The sequence below is a fragment of the Prionailurus bengalensis genome, chromosome D4 (assembly GCF_016509475.1).
Source record: "Prionailurus bengalensis isolate Pbe53 chromosome D4, Fcat_Pben_1.1_paternal_pri, whole genome shotgun sequence".
Lineage (NCBI taxonomy): Eukaryota > Metazoa > Chordata > Mammalia > Carnivora > Felidae > Prionailurus > Prionailurus bengalensis.
The window spans coordinates 44,513,953-44,531,261 of record NC_057359.1 but is presented as its reverse complement, the minus strand read 5'-3'; the positions used below and the strand labels follow the sequence as shown (position 1 = coordinate 44,531,261).

General features: G+C 40.7%; 1 non-coding gene and 1 pseudogene across 1 annotated transcript; one reads left to right on the top strand and one right to left on the bottom strand.

Moving 5' to 3' along the window:
- Positions 1–9,407: 9,407 nt before the first annotated feature.
- LOC122475512 lies at positions 9,408–9,542 on the bottom strand. The gene has a single exon (XR_006295207.1). It is a non-coding gene; the product is annotated as a small nucleolar RNA SNORA70 (small nucleolar RNA).
- A 6,294-nt stretch (positions 9,543–15,836) lies between these two features.
- Positions 15,837–16,588, top strand: LOC122474387 (annotated as a pseudogene).
- The last annotated feature ends 721 nt before the right edge of the window (positions 16,589–17,309 follow it).

Below are 17,309 nucleotides of genomic sequence, written 5' to 3'. Positions count from 1 at the left end.
TTATCATGTGCTAGAAGCTACATATTATGTAATCTAATTTGACTCTCCCAACATTACTTAATATTACTGGTAAGGTTATCAGTAATCTATAAAAGTGAGTACCTCACAAATCAAAATAAAAAAATTTTTTTTAATGTTTAGTTTTGAGAGAGACAGAGCATGAACGGGAGAGGGGTAGACAGAGAGGGAAACACAGAATCTGAAGCAGGTTTCAGGCTCTGAGCTGTCACTGTAGAGCCTGATGCGGGGCTCGAACTCACGAACTACAAGATCATGACCTAAGCCAAAGTCGGACACTTACCTGACTGAGCCACCCAGACACCCCAGTACCTCACAAATTTAATGAAACCATTTTTCAGCATACAATAGGCCAGAATATCATCCTGAATTATTAGATTCTGTGTATATGGAAACAAAACATGCAAACTATTCAGTTAATTCCATTTTTTAAATTGAGTCAAATGACCCTGTTTCACTCCTTGCTAAAAAGAAACCTACTCGCTGAATAACTCCATTAAAAAAAAAAATCTTTTCGTTAATTATTTCGAGATGGTGCAGCCACCGCATTTGAAAGGATCTCAACAAGCTGGGTAAGTTATATTTGGTTTGGGGGCATCTGATGTAATTATCCTCTTACTTCATACTTGACAAGAGCAGTTTATACGAGTTACCGTATGAAATTATATCAAAATCCTATGAGGTATGAATTATTCACGTTTTACAAATGAGAAAGAAGTAAAAAAAAAAAGGTGAGAAAGGTTAGCTTGCTGCTGAGGTGATAGAGCAGGAAAATGGCAAAGGCAGGACCTAAGTTTGGGTGGGTCTTGCTCCAAAGCCCTTGTGTATCTTCTACTACTTTCTATAGTCAAGATGCCATTTTTCTTTAACTGAGGATAGGAAGAAACACCTTGGAATTTAAAACCACAAAATGAAATGCTTCACCGGGTGTAGGATCTGTTAGACAATTTTTTTTTTCAAATGAGGATTTTACGGGTTTCCTACATTTCTCCCTTAGGGAGTTGCAGAAGGAGCAAAGGAAAAGCTGTGCTCCAATTGCCAAGTGATGTTACAAGAATCGTGCTGTTGCTGTGTGAACTACATGTCTACACTAGTGGCATCCTTTCAATTTTTAAAGTTCAGCTCAAAAGTCCTATTTCTATGCTAAGTACTTGAGTGATTGTCTATAGATTGGCCCAAAGCCTACCACTCTCCTCCCAGCCCCGCCCCCTGCCCCCCACCAAATCAAACTTTGCTTCATTGTTTAAATAGGAAGATGTGGGTGGGCACAATCTTAATCACCTTGATGTTAATTTTAATAAAAATAAAACGGTTTGACGGGCATTGGATTAAGTGTTGCATTTCACTCTTGTTCTGGCTCTTAATGTCTAAAACTTTGGCGACTTATTTAATTTCTCTGAGCCTCAATTCTACTATCCAGAAGCATTTCTCAAACTCTATTTTTTAAATTCCCAATCCATTTGAGGAAAAATACTTTTGTAAAATGCATGAAAATTAATTACCAGGAAAACGAAACAGAAAACATATAAGGTATATGTTCATTTCTTTAAGATTATTAGATTCAACAGGTAAAACATTGCTCTGTTAAAAGTTTCTGTTAAAATTGCTCACTCTCAATTTCTCGTCTCAATTTCCAATTTCACTAAGGCCTGGAAAGAGTTCATAGCCTGCCATCAGTCCAGGAACTGCATTTTGAATCTCATTGCTCTTTAAAATTAAGGACAGGGTCATATGGATGGCTCAGTTGGTTAAGTGTCTGACCCTTGATTTTGGCTCATGTCATGATCACACAGTTCTTGAGTTTGAGCCCCGCTTCAGGCTCTGTGCTGACAGTGTGGAGCCTGCTTGGGATTCTCGCTTTCCCTCTCTCTCTACCCCTCCCCTACTCATGCTCTAAATCTCTCTCTCTCAAAATAAACAAACATTTAAAAAATAAATAAAATTAAAGATAAAAATGTCCTTAATCATTAAAGGGTTGCTGCCAGAATTCAATGATAACGTATGTGAAATGCTTAGAATAGCACCTAGTAAGTACAAAGCATGAGCAAATTCTACTCTCTGCCATAAAATTAAACCCAGAACCTCTAAGGAAACAGCACCAGGTAGAGAATATCCTGGCACAAGTGCATGAGATGAAGCTCCTAAGGACACTTGACCTTGCCCCCAACTTGACCTTCCCATCGGGATGATCTTTTGCTTTCTCACTCCAGCTCTACCTAGTCCTTTCCTGCTGCCACCAGGACACTGGCCTCATGGTGGGATGAAATTCCTTCCTGTTTAGAGTCAGAAACAGAGTGTAAGGGCTAACAACAACTGAGCTCACAAAATATGAAGTCTCATCTCAACCCAACCTGTCTGCTGTTTGGTTCCCTAGGCCCTGAGGCAGAGGCCCTTGAGCCAAATTGGTGACTACCCAGCTCTATTCTTTATTTGTCTTTGGCAAGTTCTTTAATAGCTCTGGGCTTCAGTTTCCTCATGTATAAAATGGGGAAAAAGTAATGCCTTATAGGGCTGCTATGAAGATTAAATGAGCTACTCTATGTCAAGAGCAGAGTATAGCACCTGGGACATCAGAAGCAATCTGCTCAGTAAAGGGTCACACGCCATCATCGTGGTCACCTGGAAACCCCTGAACCCTTCACTTCGCAGCTCCTGGTCAGTCAGTCCCTACAAAGCGAAGTCATTCTGAATGGACCCTAGAGAAATACCTTCCTAGACAAGAGGTCCTGCCTAGGAGAGATCCTGCCATGTCACTCACCTGACTATGACCCTGATCCTTAGATTTCATTGCCACTTGGAGAGATACTCCTTTTCCTTGAGTGATTGGTAGAGAAATAAGCTTGCCTTTGACATGAAAATCCTCCCCCTTCTTCCCTGGCTGTGGTGTGCCCCTCAGGGGCCACAGTCGATCTGAACACAAATCTTTACTGTCACTTTCATACAACATGCCATTCAACTCACAATGTGTTTTGATATCCAGAAACCATTTCCTAACTGTGGGTTTTGTATCAGTTATCTAGTCCCACAGTGACACTGCCTAACAAACTACCACAAACCACACAACAGTAAACATCTATTACTCATGCATCTGAGAGGTGTGCTCAGAAGCTATGCTGATCTTGGCTCGGCTAAGGGCAAATTCTACTCTTAGAATCTTGCCGGTCTTGGTTGGACCTGCTCACGTGTGCGAGGATCGTCTGGTTGCTGACTCAGCTAGGATGGTCTCAGCTGGAGTGGCTGGGGTGACTTAGCTCTCTTGTGGGTCTCATCCTCCAGCAGACTAACACAGACATGGTCTCATGGCTGTGGCAGAAAACAAGAACAAGGGGAAACTTAAACACTTCTCAGGTCTCTACCTGCAGCACATTTTGTTCATCAGCTTGGCCAAAGCAGGTCACGGAGCTAAGTCCAGGATAGTAGTGGAATAGCACTATGCTGTTAGATGGCAATTGGCAAGGGTACTGTGCTCATTAAGTGTTTGTTTTGCCTTCCATTTCTTTATATTCCTGCCTGATCAGATCAGGAAAACCACTTGCCAATTCATATTACCAACTCAGGACCCCGTGTCAAGCCAAGATTTTATTGAATGTACACTCTAGGATTTGGTTTGTTTGTTTGTTTTAATGGAATCTGTAGGGTACTTTTATTTCTTTTCCCCACTAGGCAGAAAAGTAGCAAAAGAAAACATTCATTTTTAATAATGGATATCTGAACATTTCATGTCATAATCCCTAGGATGACTTACAGCTTCTATGGGGACCAGTCTTCATCCCATGGTATTATGCTAGTCTCAACAAATGAATTTCACACACAAGGAATAATACTCAAATAGCTACTTATTAGAGTTGAATGCTTTTCTCATAAAACTTGCAAAATATAAAACGAGCTTTCCTACTGTAGGTAGACTCTAGGGAGATTTCCTGTGTTCGTGATTTGATATTTTCCTTCAAATGAAAAAATACTGTATTTTCTTTCTGACAGTATTTCCGAACTAAATGCAGGATTACTATTTCCATTTCTGGGGGAGCAAAATTATTTTCACTTGCATGAAACTTCTCAGATGACATCTTGGTCAAAGGGAAGTGTGAAGTCCTCTTATTATCAGTTAACTCTCCAATTAATGACTTTGTGGGAAGGTCCCTGGGCAGCAGCAATGATTTCAGAATGGGCCCTTCCACTGTAAGAGCAAAATTAGAACCTCCTCAGTGCCCCAGCAATAAGCATATATGTGATTGTGCATGGAGGGAGGGCAGGGCAATGACAAGGAGCAGAGTTCATCGTTTGTGCTAAACACGGTCAGGTGGATAATTCATCATAAACATGTATGAAGCAAGTCAACAGAGGTGTGTAACGATGGGATCATGGCAGTGCATACAGCCCCTTCTGCTCTTCCCCGTATTTAGGTCACTGACCTTACATCCTTGCACAAAACTTGGACTCTGCGGTCAGACAGCCTTGGGTTTATATTTTAACCAGACCATTTACCAACTCTGTGACCTTGAAAATTTTACATGATTTCTGTGAACTTGTGGTCACTCACATAAGAATACGTTTCATACCTGTACAGTGACACCTGACACACAGAAAGTCACTTCATAGGACTTTCCTACCATCCCCAATACATCTCCTCTCCCCTTTCTGTTCCAACCTCCTCCCCCACCCCATTCTTGTCCTTTTCTCCCCACCTTCACCTCAAGCCTCACAAGCATTGCTTATGCCAGAAAGAGAAAGACACGAAAAGTAGCGAGATCTTGAATTTGAAGCTGAAATTTTCCATCAGCGTCTCTGCAGAAAAGCAGTCATGTGCTTAAAGTGGAGACACCTAAAGAAAGGAGGAGGGAGCAGAGAATTTCATCCTGAGGAGAAGGGGAAGTGTGGAATTTTTAGTATTTCATGGGTGGGAGACCTAGGCTTTCAGTGAGAGAGGGAGTGAGACTGAAATTACTTTGATTTTCATGGAAATTATCATTTGACTTTGATCTTGAGAGAATGTCACTGAGCCAAATGCTGAAGTTTAGGTTTTGGGGGAGGGATTTGGGGGAGGTTGTGGAGGGCTGTGAGAAAGAAGAGATGAAAAAAAGGAGATTTCATTCTGAGAGGAATAATTGTGTGTGTGTGTGTGTGTGTGTGTGTGTGTGTGTGTGTGTGCGCGCGCCTCAGGAGCAATGTGTGGGGGGTGTGTAGATGCAGGAACAGGGAATCCCCTTTTTTTCTTGTAAGGAATTCAAGTTTAAAACAGAAAAAGTCTTAGAGAAGCTAAGATAATACTGTCCTTAAAACACAGGGAAAAAAGTGGAATTGAAGAATGTCTAGTAAAACAAGGGCTACAAACCTTTTATTATCATATTTGTGGCTTCTGGGGTATGACTTTAATACCATCTTTTAAGATGTTGCTCACTTAAAGCAATTGTGTCTAATTAGAAGTTAAATAAAAAACCTATCCCAAGTATTTTTCTACCTTCAAGTCATTTTCCATTTAAGGATATTATTTCCTTGAAGAAACTCGCGTCCTTGAGAGGAATGCATACTTTAAGTATTTCCACACCTGAAGAGATCTACTAATCATGAAAAGTAACATGAAGATAAAAAGCAGTGTGCTGTAGCTGCAGGCTTAGCACAACTGGCTGTGTGACCTTGGGTGAAGTCATTGACTTCTCTGAGCCTTAACTCCTTCATGTGGATTACATCAAATGGAAAGGTCCTTCCATTCTAAAAGTTATCATAAGCAGTCTGGAGGTGACTAAAGTTAAAACAAAGTTAATATGAACTATAAGAAATCCATCCACTTCTTCAAGACTGTGGAGCTTAATTCATTAAGCAAATTATATTTGCAAAGATATACTCAACAAGGGGTTAATATCCAACATATGTAAAGAAATTATACAACTCAACATCAAAACAAACACCCAAATAATCTGATTATTTGCTCATCAATAAAATGGACATTATAGTGGTGTCTATCCTGTTAGGCTTGTTTTGAGGTTTACATGCAAAAATGTTTGTGAAGAGCTTAGCATAGGGACCGGCACTTAGGAAGTGCTCCAAGAATAGAGGTTAAACGAGAAAATAACAAGGGAAGCGGCTGTGCTCAGAGTCCGATCACTCCCTGCGATCCCATTTTGATACTGTGGGGTCTCCCGTGCGTTTCAAGGGACAACGTAAAACAGAGTTAGCAAAACAAAGATGAGGAGGACGGGGTGGGGGAGGATGATAAAAGCTCCAGGCTCTGCTCAAAGTGCTTTATCTGTATTAACTCATTTAATCCATATGCCAATCCTACAAGGTAGATAAAATTATCATCCCTATTTTATAGATGAGGAATCTGAGACAGAGAGAGGTTAAGTGATTTGCTCAATGCCACAGAGCTCGTAAAGATCACTCTCACTTTGGTGAAGTTGGACATGGACACTGTCCCTAACATATCTGGAAAAAACAACAGAAAATTACTTCTATTCTAGCCTTTTTGGTTTTTCATGGGTGCTTAGAAAGTTGGCTGAATAATGTGTAAGCCTGACTTATCCCCCAAAGTTCTATGCCTGCATCTATGCCCGTTTCTTCCCACCTGGTGCTAATGAACATGGAAAATAAGATCTCAACATTTGTCTAATGATGTTAACTAACACCATGCAGGGGGCAGCGATTATAAGGGGGGCTGTGCTGCTGCTTCAGCAAGCAGGTGGTAGAAACTCTTCATGAAGATTGCATACAGATTATAGCATTTTGGTGTGTTTTATGATGAAATTTGCCAAGGGTTCAAAACCTTTTCCAACTGGCTCATTTATCCTCAGCACTAATAGAGAGGCTTGATGTAAAGAACTAGAAGCATGGGATGAACTAAGTATAAATTGCATTAGGGCTAACCACACGTTGGAGGACCGACTCAGAATGCTAATGAGTGAAGCTTCTGTGATGCTCTTTATGAAAGGAAATCTACAGGAGGCAAAAGATGGACTCAGCAGACCAATTCTGAGTAAATCTACTGGCGTAGATTGAGACATTTTTTTATAGTGGGGAATGAGAACTTTGCTAAGAATCAGGAACTATATACACCTAGTTGTATGTGTAAACGGACATGTGAACTTGTTGAAAGACTGGATATGGTTAAGAAAGAAAATGGTGAGCTGCTTTCTGTCCTGAGAGGAGCAATTTATTCATGCTAATGCTGGGAGATGAACTATTATTGAAAAATGGTTTAATAACAGTGGAACAACCTATGATTTATTCCAGGAAAATAGAATGAGGAGGAAAAATTCTTATTCTGTTCTGCTTTGTATGCTTCACAAGGTCATGCTAAGTGTATATGTTAATTTTTTTTTCACTCATGGTTGCAGCAAGCATATTCAAATTCAATTAAATATATGTTTGCTAAATACAAAAATAAGGCAAGTAGAAATGATCAAAAACCTACCTCATCATTTTCGGGGAAATTTTCCAGGCTTAAGAAGGAAAATTTGCCTCATGGCAATTTCAAAAGCTTTAAGGTTTTTGTGTATAGTCCTTTCTGTTCAGCTTTTTCTTGGTAATTTCTTTTACTAATTCAATTGCTTAAGAGGGAAGAATTTGAATTCAAAATTCCAAGTTCTCAGCAATCATATTCACACACCATTTTGTTAGTCTGCAGACCTACTTTTTGTTTGAATTTAGAAGTTTGTTTTTAACCATAGTCCAGTATTTTCCTGTGGTTATTTTTCCTTCTAGAATGTTGAACCTGTATGTCATTTTCCTGAACGACAGAGAGTTAAGAGTGACGTGTTTGTTAGTGAGGATGTTCTTCAAATGTGGCAAATTTTAAGCCCAACTTCCCTAACTTTCCAACGAGAAGAATATTTAAAATATCTCAGGGATGACTGCATTTTTTTCTGTTTGTGATTTGAATTTCTTTTTAATGGCAGACACTGATTTCTTATAGTTTGAGCTTATCCAAGAGATGTTAATGGCTCTGAGGATACTGAAGTGCTCTTTGTGTTCATACTTACTCGTCATTGAACAAGGCTGCCTTTTCATTTGAAGCAAAAGAAGTTCATTTATACACCGTTATTATATGCACACAAATGCTATTATGGGCATGCAGACACAGGGGTCCAACTCTATTCTTAATTATTCATGCTAGTGGAAGGGAGGCAGAGACAAACAGAGCTATACACAATCCCAGACCTTTAAATATTTTAGTTTAGACTGTCCTGCTTGACTTTCCCCTGGAACTGGAAATTTTGCTGAAATGCTATATGAACATTCAAATATTTCATAGACACCTGCTGTATACAGATTTCTAAGTGCCAGGGGACATTACAAGATATAAAAAGAATCCCAGGTAAATAATTTGCTGAGAGAATGAGGCAATCAAAAGGAGGGATAAACTTATACTTGTGATGCTATCTAGAGAGAAAAAAGGCAGTCATAGATCAACTCATATCAAGTAATGGCCAGAATAAAATTGTGGTGGTAAGGCGGTAAAGTGTAAAGCAAGCTTTTTGAGTGAAACGTGTCTTGACTCCAGAGTTGAAGGGGCTAGGGGCTATAGTTTTAAGGAACAGAGAAGCATTCCAGAACTCCAGGAAATTGCAGAGAAGAAAGCCAAGGTAAAGTCACGGCTTTCTGGTTCCAGAACAAGTTGTGGTAAGTGACTTGCCAAATCACAGTGTGTCAGTGGCAGAATAGGGGCTAAAATTCCTGTTTCCTGGTCCCTCATTCAGTGAAGGGATAGGGTCCTGGTCTTCTCTAATTGGATTAAATCTCATTTCTCCGTGGAAGAGTTTTGACTATTTTGACTACGGCCATGTAAGACACATGGTTAAATCAATTTATTGACTTGAATAACTGGGATTTAAACCCATAGCTGCACACCAACCCAGCCAATGTTCCAGTCACATTAAACAGTTTGTTCTTCATCACATTCTCCTTGCATATTTTCTTCAGATCTGGCATTCAGCTGGAATGCATCAATATGATAGTAAGTTATTAAAAATTTTTTTTTGACAGGAAGTAGGATTTATTGGTGGGCGTGAATAAGAAGGGAGTAGGGCTGAGGTTCTCATGAGTGCAGAACCTGCCATTTGTCCAGGGGGCCATGATTAGGGATATTTGACCCCACAGCCATCGGGGATAAGATGCTTGTCAGCCACCATCTCTTCAAATTCATCCACGTTAAACTTAGTAAAGCCCCACTTAGAAATGTGGATCTTCTGGTGGCCAGAGAACTTGAACTTGGCCCTGCATAGTGCCTCAATCACACGCTCCTTGATCTGCAGGTGGGTACAGACGGACAAGATGACTTGGCCAAAGTGGACTCTGGCCACTGCACCCTGGGGCTTCCTAACGGCATCCCACATACCTGCCTGGAGCCTAGATTGGGGATAGCATGAGGTCAGACATCAATGTCCCCTGAAAAGAACTGTCTCCAAGGTTCCATAGGGCAACCCATCCAATCACCAGGCTGCATACACTACTAAGGAGCCTACTGTTTGCAGCCCTTGCACACTGGGCCCCCAAGGGGAAATAGCACAAGTTATTAAAATATAAAACACTCTGTTCCAGTTGGGAAATAACCACATTTTTGATGGGCCCCCAGATGCTCTTAACCACCATAAGACCCACTCAGACATCTCCTCAGATAGTTTCCATAATTTAGTAATTAAAGGGGAACAGCCAGGACCCTTGAAGACCCTGCTTCAGCACTACAGCCAGCATTCATTCTGATTCGTCATGTACCAATGGTATGCCAGTGGTTAAGAATTGTATTAGTCCTAGATTTTTCCCTTCCATGTTTTTGTTCATACTATTTTTTCTGCCTTGAATGTTCTCTCTCTTTTCATCTGTTCACCTCGTACCTTGTGCATGTCACAAGGAACTGGCTTACACAACTGTGGAAGTTGGAGAAGCAGTTGCTATAAAGCTGTCATCTGAGGCTGGAGCTTAAAGTGCATGTGGCAGGCAGTCAGGAAGGCTGGCACCCCAAGCAGAAGGAAAGGTCAAAACCTTGTGTAATCCTGCCTCTCACCTTGGTGATGAGAGTATTCCTCAGAAGCCAAAAGCCCTTTATCACAGAGCTAAACATACATGGCTGGCCCGGAAGTCAGAAATGCTAAAGGAGGATGCAGGGTGAGGGTGAAGCAATCACAGACCCAGCCGCTGCATCACACCAGCAAGGTAAGTTAGCAGATCAGCAGTGACTTGTGTGTATTACAAATTGGCTACTGCTTTCCTTCTGCCATTAGGGATAATCTCCCTCGTGCTTTACCCTAAATAGAAACGTAAAAGAGTGGGCATTCTGGGGAATGTAGTTCAGTCTAGCCAAGTTGACACCTGAGAAAGCCTTCACACCTTGGTATCGAGGCACAAGTCAAGTGCCATCTCCTCCCTATGTCCCTCTTTCTTCTGGCAAGGCTGGAAGTTCTCATTCTCTCCTCTGAGTCCCCAAATCCCACTATCAAAACCATATGGTGGCATTTAACAGGTACCTAGCATTTTCACTGTTAGTCTGCCCATAGTATTTCCACCACTAGACTGTAAGCTCCCCAAAGTTAGGATCTGAAGGTAGTTATACTACTTGACACATAATGAGGAGTTCATAAACATTCATGAAATGATGAACTAACTAACCTGACATTGAGATACTATGTGAAGATTCAAGGGTTGTGTATCCACTATCTATTCCTACAGACCAAATCATCCCCAAAACTTAGCAGCTTGAAACTACTGTAATCATCTCAGTTTCTGAGAGTCATGAATCCAAGAGCAGCTTAGCTGGGTCGTTCTGGCTCAGGGTCTCTGGTGAAGTCACTGTCAAACTATTGGCTGTGGCTGTAGTCATTTGAAGGGGCTGTAGGATCAGTTTCCAATCTCACTTATTTGGTTAGTGACAAAAGGCTTTACTTCTTCATCACATGAGCCTCTCCATGGGTCTACTCACAACATGGTAACTGACTTCTCCCAGAGCAAGGGATCCAAAAGAGAGGTGGTGCCACACTGACTTTTATGATCACAATTGTAATTTCCACCTTATCTCTTAGTTAGAAGTGAGTCACTAAGTACAGCCCACACTCAACAGGAGGAGGGAATTACACAGAAGGTGAATACCATGAAGTTTTGATCATTAGTGGCCATCTTGAAGGCTGCCTCAAACAAGTGGAGAAAAAGTAAGACTTTAGGCAGGAGACCATGCCATAGAGTTCTTTCGCTGAACTAAAAATATTAAACTCACTCCCCACTACTTGGTGTGTAGAGTCATGTTCTTTCCACCCCCCACCCCTTTATTCACTTTTTTTTTTTTTTTGGTAAAGTCTACTCACTGAAAATAGGCCTTTAATGTCAAGCCAAAGATTGGATTTTGTGGAAATACTTTCAAAGAATGAGGAGAGGGAATCCAACTTGGATCTAAGCTTGCTCTACAAAAATGATTGCCTTTGCTGCAGCCAAGTTTGATTTAGCCTCTAGAAAATACTGATGAGCAAAGTAACAGCAGTTTTGATTTCACACACACACACCATCCTGAGTTTGTCTCATCAAAATAGATATTGTAACCCACTCTAGAAAGCTCCACTCTACCTTAACAGTTGGACAATAATAGATACATACGTTGGGTGGCTAATATAGCCAATAATTTATTGAGCATTTACTAAGCACCAGGCATTGTGCTAAGGCCTTTACATGTATTATCACACTTAATTCTCAATCATATGAGGTAGGTATTATTATTCCTCCAATTTTTTTACAGGTGAGTAAATGGTAGCTTAGAGAGATTATAGGACTTAGAAGTTTAGAGACATTACCTACCTAAGCTCACACAGCTAGCTGGTACCAGGCCTAGAACTCTCCATTCTTCAATGCCTCATTACCCTGCTGTCATCATACTTCTATGAGACGCTAGGTGCTCGGGTAGGTATATTCACTGCTTGCTATTCTCAATAACCTTTTGAGGTAGGTATTATTTTCCTCATTTTGTGGATGAGAAACTAAAGTTCAAAGAAGAGGTCACTTGCGTTAGCCCACACTGTTAACATACCAGCAGCCCAGATCACACCCCACCACTGCGTGACTCGAAAGTCTGTGCTCCTTCTATCACCTTTATTGCCATCTAGCTCAGTGGTTTTCAACTTGCAGATCATAACCTATGAGTGCACAGTGAAGTCAATGAAGGTGTCCCAACCAGCATTTAAAATACTGAAGTGGATATTTCTGTTTTTAATGTTTTGAGGAACCTCCATACTGTCTTCCAGTGTCTGCACCAATTTACATTCCCACCAACAGTGCAGGAGAGATCCTTTATCTCCACATCCTCACCGACACTTGTTATTTCTTTTGTTTGATTCTAGCCATTCTGATAGGTATGAGGTTATATCTTGTTGCAGTTTTGATTTATGTTTCTCTGATGACTCGTGATGTTGAGCGTCTTTTCATGTGTCTGCTGGCCATCTGTGTGTCTTCTTTGCAGAACTGTCTATTCAGGTCTTCTGTCCATTATTAATCAGATTATTTGTGGTTTTTCTGATGTGGAGTTTTATAATGTATGTATTTTGAATATTAGCCCCTTATTCGATAGAACTTTGCAAATATCTTCTCCCATTCTGTAGGTTGTCTTTTTGTTTTGTTGATAGTTTCCTTTGCTGTGCAGAAGCATTTTATTTTGATGTAGTCCCAATCGTTTATTCTCACTTTTGTTTCCCTTGCCTCAGGAGACATAACTAGAAAAATGTTACTATAGCTGATGTTACATGCCTATGTTGTCTGCTAGGAGTTTAATGGCTTCAAGTCTCACATTTGGGTCTTTAATCCATTTTGAGCTTATTTTTGTATATAGAGTAAGAAAATAAAACAGTAAGGATGTTCCTCAAAAAATTAAAAATAGAAATACCATATGATCTCATAACTCCACTACTAGGTATTTACCCAAAGAAAAGGAAAACACTAATTTGAAAAGATATATGGACCCCTATGTTTATTTCAGCATTATCTATAATAGCCAAGATATGGAAGCAGCCCAAGTGTCTAAAGATAGATTAATGGATAAAGAAGATGTGGTACATTTGCACACAGGAATATTATGCAGCCATAAAAAGAACAAAATCTTGTCATTTGCAACAACATGGATGGACCTAGAGAGTATAATGCTAAGTGAAATAAGTCAGACAGAGAAAGACAAATACGAGATGATTTCACTCGTATGTACAGTCTAAAAAACAAATGAATAAACAAACAAAAAACAGAATCACTGCTTGAATAAACAATCAAAAAGCAGAAACTCTGATGGTTTCCAGAGAGGAGGGAATTTGGGGGGGGGGGCATAGGTGAAGAAGAGTGGGAGACACAGTCTTCCCATTATGGAATGACTAAGTCACAGGAATAAAAGTTACAGCATAGGAATATAGTCAATGGTACTGTAATGGCGTTGCATGGTGACAGAGGATAGCTACACTTGTGGTGAACATAACATAATGTATTGAGTCGAATCACCGTTGTACACTAGAAACAATGTCACGTTTTGTGCCAACTATATTAAAAAAATATTGGAGTAAAATAGAATGGAAGGGAAGGAGAAGGGAAGAGAAGAAAAAGAAATGGAAAATATTCATGTGCATCACACATAGTAACAATAAGCATTGCTTAATGAAAGCTTTATTTCAGTTATGCACATATGTATGTGTGATTGTGTGTGTGTGTGTGTGTGTGTGTGTGTGTGTGTGTGCATGTGTGTGTAAAATGTGTTTCTTACTTTGGTTGCCACCAAAAGTATTGGAAAGCCTCTTTCCTAGCCACTCCATCTATTCTTAAGGTCACTGTCAAAGGATAAGCATTGAGGTTTTAATGATAGCTTACCTTCATTGTACACACTTCCTTCTGGTCCTAACCACTTAGAAATGGGCAGTTACAATTCTTGATCCACTTCCCAGTGCGCTTTTCACTAAAATAAAATTGTTAAAGGAAACCATATGCAATTGGTTAACATGATCTCAACTTACCAGCTTTGTGACCTTTGCTGAGTTACTTGACCTTTCTAAAGGTAGCCTCCCTGAGTTTTACTTTTCCCATCCTTAATGTTGGGTAATTATGTGCTCGCTTATGTTGCAAGGATTGACTGAGATCATGTGAACTTCTTAGCATAGTTCCTGATACAACAATTCTTGAATAAGCACCAGCTATTATTACATTATCTACACAGACTGGAGGAGTCTCCGTTGAGAGTCTCACGTTTAAGGAAATAAAGGGGTAAGGAGGGAAATGTATTCTTCTCCAGCCTTGAACCCTCCAACTCCATGAACACAAATTAACATTAAGTTTCCATTCTTTCAACTCATTTATCAAATGTATCAAATACTTATTGAATTCCTACTATGCGCAGAGACTGGGCTTACTTACAATAACATGAGATTTTAAAGGTAAGACCCAAATTTATAGATGCTTCTTAAAGTTAAGGTATGTTAGAAAAGCAGAGTGATAAATCACTTTGGCACCTTATTTTATGATTGTGGACAAGAGTGATCATCACTTAACTCTTACATGTAAGCTCTGTCAAATGAACTTGAGCGATAATAGCCTCATTTTTTAAAGCTATGTCCACATGGCATCTGATTGATTGAATCGGAGGTCCCCACTTTCCATTTTTATAGCTTAGTTCCTTCTCTCTACATGCCACAATCAGAAGGATTGATTTTCCTTGTACATTGTCTTTTCTTCTCTCCAATCCCCAGGTCCCTCTTTTTCGCTCCCATACCCTTCCCTGACCACTGATTTTCCTCCCCTGTTCTGCCAATTATCTCCAGCCCTGAGCTAGGAGAACCACATTTTTCCCCATACACATTTTCCGTGAGAGTTAGATTAGCAAGAATCAAAGTGTAGGTCTTAGGGGAAAAGAGCCACAGTAAAAGGCCACTGGTTTCTAATTCTATGCCACACATCTTTGCTTTGGGGGGCAGGGAGCTTACCACACAAAAGTTGCCTTTGTGTACTTAAGCTGCATATGTATAACTTAACACTCCTTCCCAAAGGATCTGCATACAAAAGAGCAAGGCCTCAAAACTACTGGTTGACTTTCACTGAACATAAAAATGATGACATTTTAGCCTCTATTAGCTATTAAAAAGTCACAAGCAGTAATGTTTACACTTGTGTGCCCCTTTAAACTTCACAAAATATTTTCACTCACATTTTCTTTTACTTCACATACTTATGCCTCCAGTGCCTCCTAAAGCCAATAAGAACAAGGATTATTTGATGTTACAAGAAACTTTCCTGTGAAGTAGACAGAATATTTTATCCTCCTTTTTCAGACAAGAAAACTGAAGTCCAGAGAGATTGTATCTTGCCCAATTTCATGTCGCTCCTAAAGAGGGAGGTTAATACTGGAGTCAGAGACTTGGGGCAGCCAGCCCTTGTGGATCAGTGCCTGAGACTCAGACACATTCCGACATTCCGTGTCCTGCCTACTTGGGTCATGTATCACTTGGGTACAACTGCACCACTTCTTACAGATCTGGGTATTAGAAGTCCTTTAGTGATAGAGCTCAGGCCTCTGGCAGCCCCATAATGGTGAAAAAACAGAACCTCTGGGTAGATTTTTCAAGGAAGCTTTGCTATTGCAGCAGCCGGACAATGTTCCTTGTTAATATTTGTCAGCATGATGGCCATATCATTTCACTGTGGTGACAGAGACTCAGATCCAGAAGTCTATCTAGTTAAAACACCTGGATTCCAGTCTTTCAATGGCTTTGAGAGGGCCCAAAGGGGCTGCTCTTGAGCCTGGTAGGCTTCTAGACAAGATGATCTTCCCCATGGATGTACTGCTAGGCAGTCAGGCATGAGGATGCCCTCAAGAACACTACACCATGGCTCCTCTTCCATCAGTCATGGGCAGCATCCCCGGAAAGCCAGTGATTCCAAAGCCCAAGTATCAGGACCTTGACAAGATGGATTAAGAGGAGGACAGTATGACCTTCCCTGCCATGACCCTTTGGCATTGATAGTGTGAACAAGGACCCAGTGACGAATGCTAGAGCTACCCATGCCATCATGAATTCTCTGATCACAGAGCAGACCCAGAGGAGCATTCAGTGTTTTGAGCAAAAAGCAGGGCAGAGAGATGCTGAATGCATACTCCACAAAGGCCTTCCCACCAAGGAGATCAAGTACCTCCAAGCAGAAGCTCATCATACATGAAAGCTACACAGTGAAGAGATAAAAGTAGAGAGGCAGGCTGCATCAGTCAGTTTCACCCTCCAGCTCCCCCTAAGCAGAAACCCAGAGACTGGGACACTTCTGGTTCTTCCACAGACTTACCTGGCCCAATCCTAGCACCATGGATTCTGGAAGTAGGGAATATATAAACTCATCAGATAAATACAGTTTCTTTGAACTAAATCCCCTCCAAAAGTTTGATTTGGATTTTGCCACTCAGGCACACAAAGGGAACAGATGCCCTTTCCAGTGAAACTGGTCCAGACCCAGGCCACTTGCATGGCTGAGGATCCAGCAACATTCAAGCAACCCAAGATGGACATCCCAATTATAAAAGGGAAGAAACAAATGCCACAGACCCATAATCTTAAACTTGAATGTGCTTGTGCCTACTAGGTTCTAGGGCTCTTTCTATTCTAGGGACTCTGTATAGAGAGAGTCTCCTTCCTTATTTCCCTGGAATGAATTTCCCTGGAGCCTGAAGCCTGCTTCAGATTCTGTGTCTCCCTCTCTCTCTCTGCCCCCGTCTCCCCCCAGCACGTTCTCAGTCTCTCTTTCTCCCTCTGGTAAAAAAATAAAATAAAATAAACATTAAAAAAAATTTTTTTTAATGTTTATTTTTGAGACAGAGAGAGACAGAGCATGAGCAGAGGAGGGTAGAGAGAGAGAGGGATACACGGAATCCTAAGCAGGCTCCAGGCTCTGAGCTGTCAGCAGAGAGCCCAATGCAGGGCTCAAACTCACAAGCTGTGAGATCATGACCTGAGCCGAAGTCGGATGCCCAACCGACTAAGCCACACAGGCACCCCTCATATCATTCAACTTAAACAAGAACTTTGATCAGTGTTTATTACATAAATAATATTTGTGTTGTTCCAAAACCTAGGATGTTTTTTAATCCCTTTACCGCTGCAAATGCTCCTAAAAAGCACAGGCAAATCATACAGATGTTCATGGACTGGTTTAGACAATTTTGACCTTCTTGATCCTGTGCTCCTATACAAAATAAGATTTGGTTGCATTGTTTCCCACAAAGAATGAGTTGGGTGTTAAAATGTTGATATCACCCAAAGCAATCTATAAATTCAATGCAATCTTTATCAAAATAACACTAGCATTCTTCA